Consider the following 9055-nt stretch of genomic DNA (forward strand, 5'->3'; position numbering starts at 1 on the left):
TAATGATAATAATAATAATAATAATAATAATAATAATAATAATAATAATAATAATAATAATAATAATAATAATGATGATGATGATGATGACAATGACCATGACGACATGTACGTTTCTGGAACTTGTCAACTTGTCAACCATGACGACATGTCTTTTTTGTGGAGTCAACTTGGCAAGATAATGTATCTCGCCATGACAACATAAATTTTTTACTATGCCGACTTGGCAAGATAATCTATATCGCCATAAAGACACGTAATTTTCGTAAAGTCAACTTGACAAGAAAATGTATCTCACCATGGCAATTTTTGAAAGTTGATAATTCGACATGGCTGAAAAACTTATCTGTGTATGATGTCGACATGATATGGATATTATGTCGACTTGACAAGATAAATTATCTTGACAAGTCGTCAAGTAGTATGGCACTTACGTGGCACTGATGAAAACTCAATGATACAAGTAAATAATATGTACATTAACTTGTACCTACCATTACATCCGTTTTTCAGTAATTCATTTCTGATATTGTCGCCCCTTGTGACTTCCTTTTTTGCAAAGGTTTATTGCTGAAATAAATTCTTAAAACTAATATTTACAAATCACTGAGACAGTTTTCGTCAGTTTCAACATTTCTTAGTTCTGTAGCAATTCCCTCTATTAGAGACATGGTTTTGGCGGACCCACCCGACAATTTTCCAAATTATATATATATATATATATATAATTTAAACGTAACAGAAGAGAAAAATCTGATCAGAATGAAAAAAGAAACCTTGTCTCCACCGGGACTCGAACCCGGACCTTTCGCTTACCGTGTGAATTATTCGACACGTTGTTATGTAAATATATATAATATAAATATTATAACAATGCTAATATAGTAACAAATGATCAAGCACAGCCATTCAACACAAAATGTCCCCTTTTCAGCTGTAAGAAAATAGCGGGCTGCGACATGCTGTTTATCCCATTTGCCTATTAAATTGTCGAGTGGCCGAGCGGTAAGGCAGGGGTGCCACACTACAGCCTTCGGAACTGGTTCCACCAGCCGGTCTTCGCAATGGTTCGGTTGGTAGAAACATGGAAGTATTATCATGGAGGTATATTATTGATAACTCCATGGTGGAACCAAGTCTTTTCGGATAAGGACTTAAAATGGTGGTCCGGTGTACACCTGACTCAAGTGCATACATTTTGGGAGAGTAGGGTGTTGCCCCGATGTTATGGTTCATTTCAGACCCTGTTATTGTGGAATGATGTGAACATGTAGCTATTTATAGACGGGTGGCCATCAGATTAAAAGTGCTCAACAATTTTTTTTTCCGTAGACATCATTTGTTACAAGCTGGCAATAAGGTGAATCCTCATCACACCAGCTCTTGGCTCACACGGAATGGGCTTTGGCCACGCTGAATTTTAGATTTAGTGTGTGCCAAATTTGACCCAAAATAGCAAATATTACATGCTTTTACCCAAAAATTGTAATTTGAAGCTAGTCCATCACTGGAAAATTCAATTGGAATATGTTGGTATCATACAAAAGCTGGTAAAAAAATATCTATCGAATGGTGTATATGATGATACATTATGTTAATCCTGTTACCCAAAATTTACCAAATAAATTTTTTATGACTTTCTTTGGCTAAATACAATAATAATTGTTTTATTAATAAAATCAGACATTATCTATTTTGTATTTCGGAGTAATATAGTATGTCAAAGATCATCTCTCGCAAAAAAAAAAGGAAAATCTTACACTTATTTTTACCCCAAAATGGTATTTTGAAGCTAGTACGTTACTTAAAGATCCAATCTGATATACTTGCTGTCACACGACAGCTATAAAACTCACTTATCAAATGATGATGACATATTATGTTAATTTTGTGACCCAAAAATTACCAGAAAACATATTTTTTATGACATTATCATGTTATATTTATTTTAAAAAAATACTAAGCTAACAACCTTTTCGTCTGATACTTTTATCAAAACCTGGTGACTTCTCATCACCAAGCCTTGGCTCACATAAAATGGTCTATTTCTACGCTGAATTTTGGATCTTTAGTTTAAGTGCCAAATTTTAATAAAAAGGATTATTCTCCTACATTTACCTTTACGCTTTGCCACTAATTTATTTACAATTGTTTTTTCTTAAACGGTATCATCTTCGACATACAAAAATATTCATTCCTATACCAAATACTGACTATAAAAAAATGTATATAAAATATATGGAATAGCCTCACCACAATATAATTATTCATACTTTACCTACTTCATTTACAGCCTTCAAAAATGTTTAAACAGTCCAATTAAATGTTTTACCATTAAATTTCATTTTACTAGTGTAATGAACTAGACGATTTAGAGTTATGCTAGGAAGAGCCGGGCGTATCACACTGATCTCTGTTTAAAGTGTGTGCATCAAATACTAGTGTTGTATTGAGTAAACCGGCCCAGCATCTTTCTGACCCTAGAGGTGAACATAATGGTGACAACAAACATGTATACATAAAGGGTACAATAGGATAAAAGTTTATTTTTCTAAAGAGTAGTTCTCCACTAAACTTATGCTTTCGTGATTCAAAATGTTGATGATCGAAAAAGTACCACTGGGTATTGTTTTAGCCTCTCTTCCGACGGAGAACTATCGTGGAAATCAAAAAAGGGAATCTACAGATGCATTATCCACCTGTAAGCCGGAGTACATGGGCTAATGCACTCAGCAAAGATCCAGTCTACAGACAAAGACAAAACACTTTTTTAGCTAAAGTAAATAATACATGTTATATTTATTTAAAAAAAATACTAAGCTAACAACCTTTTCGTCTGATACTTTTATCAAAACCTGGTGACTTCTCATCACCAAGCCTTGGCTCACATAAAATGGTCTGTTTCTACGCTGAATTTTGGATCTTTAGTTAAAAAAAATGTATATAAAATATATGGAATAGCCTCACCACAATATAATTATTCATACTTTACCTACTTCATTTACAGCCTTCAAAAATGTTTAAACAGTCCAATTAAATGTTTTACCATTAAATTTCATTTTACTAGTGTAATGAACTAGACGATTTAGAGTTATGCTAGGAAGAGCCGGGCGTATCACACTGATCTCTGTTTAAAGTGTGTGCATCAAATACTAGTGTTGTATTGGCACACCGTAAAGTGAGAAATGAATTACCTCCGATCGGATTTTAATGAACGCATCAATGGCCCAATTGGTTAAGGTGTCTAAAAACAGCAGGAAGTAACGGGCTCGAGTCCCGGTTAAGTAATTTTTTTTTCGCACTCGCAGCTTCCTCTTTGTTTAACCGAACTTCTCTAAAAACAATCTTTGGATTGAACGAGTGTGTATTTCATAACGTGCACTGAAATTATCCAAAGGGATTCTTACTTGGCTTCAAGTCACAGTATCCTGATAAGGCGAATACAACATAAAAATATAGCAATACTTTACCATTTGTGACTAAGTATAAATCTTGATGAGCTCGCCCGATTAGGCCTGTATAATATGAGTTAAGCGGCAACGTACTAGCAGAAATATTTTTTCATTAGCTGTACCTCAGATGTCAACCCGGACCTCACCGAAGGCATTAGGAAACAAATGATTATCATGGTTTTCGTTAACGTTTTACTTTGAAATTAAATAAAGAAATTAATTGTGACACTTCGATAGCATTTTGTCAGAAGGATTCTGATTGGCCATGAGCGTTGGAGCGTGCGCACATTTGCAGATCAGTGAATCAGTGAAAAATAATAATACTGGCACGTCATTTTATAAATGTCCACACATCCAAAAATGATGGCTTAAGGCGAATATTGAGCGAAATGCCTTTTGTACCAGCGTGGTATACATTTTATACCTAGCATATGGCAATTTTTTGTCAATTTAAATTTAATTTGCTAAAAACATGATGGGACATGCCTAAATGATCTTGATGACATCACCTCATGACCATATAAAGGCACATATGACTATATATAGGCATACAATAGCTTTTTTGTCTACCAAAAAAAATTATAGTGTGGACAAAGCTTTAGTATGCTTGAGAAATAATGTGTAAGATTTATCCATGTGGGTGTATTTTGGGATGGTATTAACAGGAAGTAGGCCTAACGGTTATAGGCGTGTTTGTTGAAGGCTGAGTAGTGTGATGAATCTTTTACATTCAATACAATCAAAGCACGTGTAGCCGACATTACGCTCCGTCCCCATTCTAGAATAACGAAGCTTGCAGTAAACTGAGTTCCAGTGCGCCTATTTTTAGTTGAAGATAGTGAGCCAAATTCAATTAAGGATATTAAAAATAGTGAAAATGGTCATAAAAATTAACGATTTAGATTCTGAAGTGGAATTGTATAGATCGGCAGGGTGAATAGAAAACTATACAAGTTAAGAAAAGCCATACTCTCCAAACGAATTTTAATTTATCCCACATCTTAAATTGTATTTACGAAACTCTAAAATCCATTAGGCATATTTTATTTATTTATTTACTTACACATCATCTGAATTACACATCTAATGGCTATTGCCTTCAAGTACTCTCACCATGTCTGTTTTATAAACTAACTTATTTATTAGTTGTTATTTTGTTTTGTTTTTTGGGGTGTTTTTTTTTTAGGAATAATAGGATGTTGCGTGAACATTAGTGTATTAATTATTTTTCCCAGAACAGAGCTGATAATTGAGTATATGAAAAGGATTTGGAGAACATATAATTCTTGCTGTAGTGTGAGTTGACGACTTAATCATTTCCGCAAGTAACAAATATGTTAAAGTTAAGTTTAAGTTAGACTAAAGAATCTACTGATCCCAAATTATAGAGAAATTGTTGGTAGCCTAATTTATGCAGCAACTAGTACCAGACCAGACATCTCGTGAGTGGTGAGTAAACCGTTCAGCATCTTTCTGACACTAGAGGTGAACATAATGGTGACAACAAACATGTATACTTAAAGGGTACAATAGACTAAAAATTTTTCTAAAGAGTAGTTCTCCACTAAACTTATGCTTTCGTGATTCCAAATGTTGATGATCGAAAAAGTACCACTGGGTATTGTTCAATGTTTTAACCTCTCTTCCGACGGAGAACTATCGTGGAAATAAAAAAAGGGAATCTACAGATGCATTATCCACCTGCGAGCCGGAGTACATGGGCTAATGCACTCAGACAAAGACAAAACACATTGATGTTAAGTATCATTTTATTCGTAACACATTTGAAACTGGTAAACTTGACATAAAGTATTGACCAACAGAGCACATGGTAGCCCATCAAAGCCGTGCCACCGGCTACAAAGTTTAAAATTAAAAAGTTCAACACTAAGATCTTTGTATATGTTGTTTTACTGCACAGTGTTTACAGTGATGATTTACCATCGTTATTATGAGATGAAGTGGGGTGTAGGATTATCACCTAATGAAAACATGGTAGAATCTAAATATGACTCTTGACCTTGTAGCTGTGTAACTTGCTCTCTTGAGCATTAACGTTGAGTGCGGAATCAGTAAATAAAGTTACAGTTTGTAGAAATAAAATCACTCTTTAATTGTTTTATTTATTCGTCATCATGGCTGAACAGAATCCAGAAGAGGTTCCAACATACCTGTATATTTAATTAAATATTGTTATTGGCATTGTCACTGCCAATCAGTGTGTGCCAGCACCATAATTGAGTATTTTTTATTTTCTCATTTTTAGCATATACTGCATGTAGATATCTGACTGTTCATTTTTAACAATTTCTCTTGCCCTTAAGGGAATCTGACCAATGAGTGAAAACAACGATCTCCTTTGTTACGATCTATCGTTTCCAGTTCAGTCACTAATCAAATTGGTGGCCGGAAAAGTGTGGGGGTGGAAAATCGCTTATATTTCGACCGTGTAGTATATTATAATTATTATTATTATTGCCTTTTCCTAGCAGTAGCAGGAAAAGCCATTGTTTTTGTTTATGTTTTTTGCATATAGTTTTTCCTCTTTTTGCACAGGTTGTGTTTTTTCTGCCCGACATTTTCCATGCTCAAACATAGATCATATACCAAAGATGTGCTGCGATGTTAGTGACAATCCGGAGTAGGTTGTGGAAGTGAGTACTAATTAAAGCGATTTAACTTGAAAAAACTCCACACCAGATAATTTAAGAACGGATAATCTGATGTGAACAAAAACTTTCAGGAAAGTTTAACCAATGTAGAGATGACCTCTAGAGGTCACACTGCAATGACACCCATTCCCAAGATTAGCTCATCTGCGCAGATTGGCGCATTAACTGGCATGCGCACTCAACGGCCGACCATGGGAAGCCCTCGGAGAAAGGACGTCACTTCAAGTCAAGAGCTCATGCTAACCACATAATAGTCTTGCGGGAAACATATACTGTAAACGCTCGAATGGTTTCAGTGGCGCTTTCCATGCTCGTTCCAATGTTACCTATCGCACGTATTCCAGTAGTTCAATACGTCTATCATAGGTCCTCGTCCATCGTAGATATTTCGAAATGCATCTTTATTTTTCTTCATCTTCTCTTACTCACAGCCCTCTCCCAGAGGGCGCTCTTCATGTGGCTGATATCGCCACAACCACCGCGGCACACAAGCGAGTTCTACCGAGCGTTAAAGCTCTTATATCAACTCAGTGCATATGGAATTAACAATAATAGTAGTATAAACAACTTCATACTAAAGCATAATAACACTAATGATAGGCACTATTCAAGAATAGGGCATAACAATAATACAAATAGATAACTAATAGATGTTTTTTTTTTGTTTTTTTTTTGTGGAAAGCGGTATAGAACTACGAGACAATGCATCACCATTAAACTTCAGGAAGTATCAGTACGGTAACTCTTTATTGCATTAAGTATATAATAATAATCTTTTAAGTTTATATCTATGTCAACTTATTATGATTACATATAACAATGCAAGTCAGTTAAAAATACATTTCATATCAAACCCATTCATAAGGGTTACTAATAACATATAGAAAATTAAATGCAATAGATATGTAATTTTGTACACAATACTAAATGTCATTATCTAGTTGTGTAATGCAAGGTATTTTAGTTACGGAGTGCCTTTTAAATTAATTGCTATATAGCCACAAAAATTCCTAAGACGACAATGTCATCTGTCCATTTCGTTTTATTTCGTTTCTCTTTTGCTGCTGTTCACAGAGATGGAATTGTACGCTAGTGACGTTTGCACCTCTTTTCCTGCTGACTCCAATTGTAATTATTGATGTCAATGTTCATTCCATATTTAAGTTGACATCTCCATGCACTTCTTTCTTCTGCAACTGGTTCCCACGTACGATATCAATCCCAAAATCTCTTAGGTTTCTCTTTTACAACATGTTTTCAACGTATGCCTAGCCTTGGTCTAACCCACTCCATGATGGCTATTTGTAAGTTCACCATACAAAATGCATTTTGGGACACAGTTGTCAGACATCCAACAACATGAAAAAGCCACCGAAGTAGTCGACTTTGCTTTAGGATGCTGATTAAAGCTGTTGAATCACAGCGTGCTAAGACATCAAGGATGCTGGTAACTTCATCTTGCCAGCAAATTCCAAGTACAGTATACTCTTTATGCAGCGAAGGTGGAAGCTGTTAACCTGTCTTTTTGATATGTAACCCACGTTTGTGATTCAGACGCTTAGAATGCAGGCTTAATACACAATGAGTTTTGTTCGAATACAGTAGCTACTTTATTCGAATAGATATACGGTACACTTTTAGAAAGACGGGCGAAAGTAGAGGCAGCCTTTCCAATCCGGCAGTTTAGTTTTTGGTCCAAGTTCATATCGTGAATTGAGAAATACAGACTGATGATTAATATGCGACACATTTAACATTTCAGAGATAGCTTGAAAACAGATGCGGATCTGGGTTCAATTTTTTAGGGGGGGGGGGGGGTCAGAAGTTTTGAAGGGGGGGGGATTTTGTCGGGAAATGAGCTTTCCTGACTTCTGAGGTGTTTTTTAAATAACTTCCAAGTTCTTCAAAATTCAAAGTTTTTCCCCTCTTGAAAACGGTCAGGTAAATTTTCTCATTCTTTTTACAGTAAATAGGCCTTATGTGTGTATACATACAGAAAAAGAAATAGTTGCATACGTACACTTTTTTCAATGAATCGATGAGCCCATAGGCATGAAAAACGCACTTTACTTTTGAAAATGTAAAATGCATTAAAACAAAATGAAAAACAATTCATAAATTGATCAAAGTCCCTGGCCCGTCCCCTGTCAAAATTTCCCGCTCAATTTCTGTGCAAGGTTTAGCTACTGAGTGCTAAGCCCTGTGCTAAGCCTACCTTTGGTAAATCCACAGTAGAGATTGCGAATGGACGGACAACTTTTCATAATTGGGACAATGACTTTTATCTGATACCAGAATAGGAAGCTGGCTTCTAATTTTCTTTCCTCCATGCCATGCCTAACCGCTTATAAAAATGCAGAAAAAAGACCCAAAACAAATTATAATGAAGTTATCAACTAAATAGTGCATTAAGATTACGCCTTTTCCACGAATCGGTAGACATCTTGAAGTGATGACAAACAGGCTAAGTCAGTGGTGCATAACAAACAAAAAGATAAGATGGTGGCTAAGGAAAGTTTTAGTTTTCTGAGCATGTGCAGATTGTGCTTATCTGGTCATTAGTATAACAATACCAAACACATTAGTTATTCAAGTTAGACGTCAAACCAGCCAACTTCCTATCCTGGTAACAATTCCAAGTCCTTGATTGGGAACCAGTGCAAATATTGCGCCCTCTTTGGCATGATTGAGTGGCCTTTTTTCTGTCGTCTTTTTAGAACACACTGCCATTTCGTGTACAGTAAATGGTAGTTCAAGTCTGTATGTTTGTTTGTATATATTGATGCCGAATAAATAATAATAATAATAATAATAATAATAATATTAATGATAATAAGGGTAAGTTTTGCATGATGATTTGTATTTTTAGGTTTAAAAAACACAATTTTTGCTCAGGTCCTGAAAAGGTAGGTCTAGTATTTCTTTTTGCTT

The sequence above is a fragment of the Anneissia japonica genome, unplaced genomic scaffold (genome assembly GCF_011630105.1).
Source record: "Anneissia japonica isolate Jap-2015-1 unplaced genomic scaffold, ASM1163010v1 scaffold3040_len1308831_cov196, whole genome shotgun sequence".
Lineage (NCBI taxonomy): Eukaryota > Metazoa > Echinodermata > Crinoidea > Comatulida > Comatulidae > Anneissia > Anneissia japonica.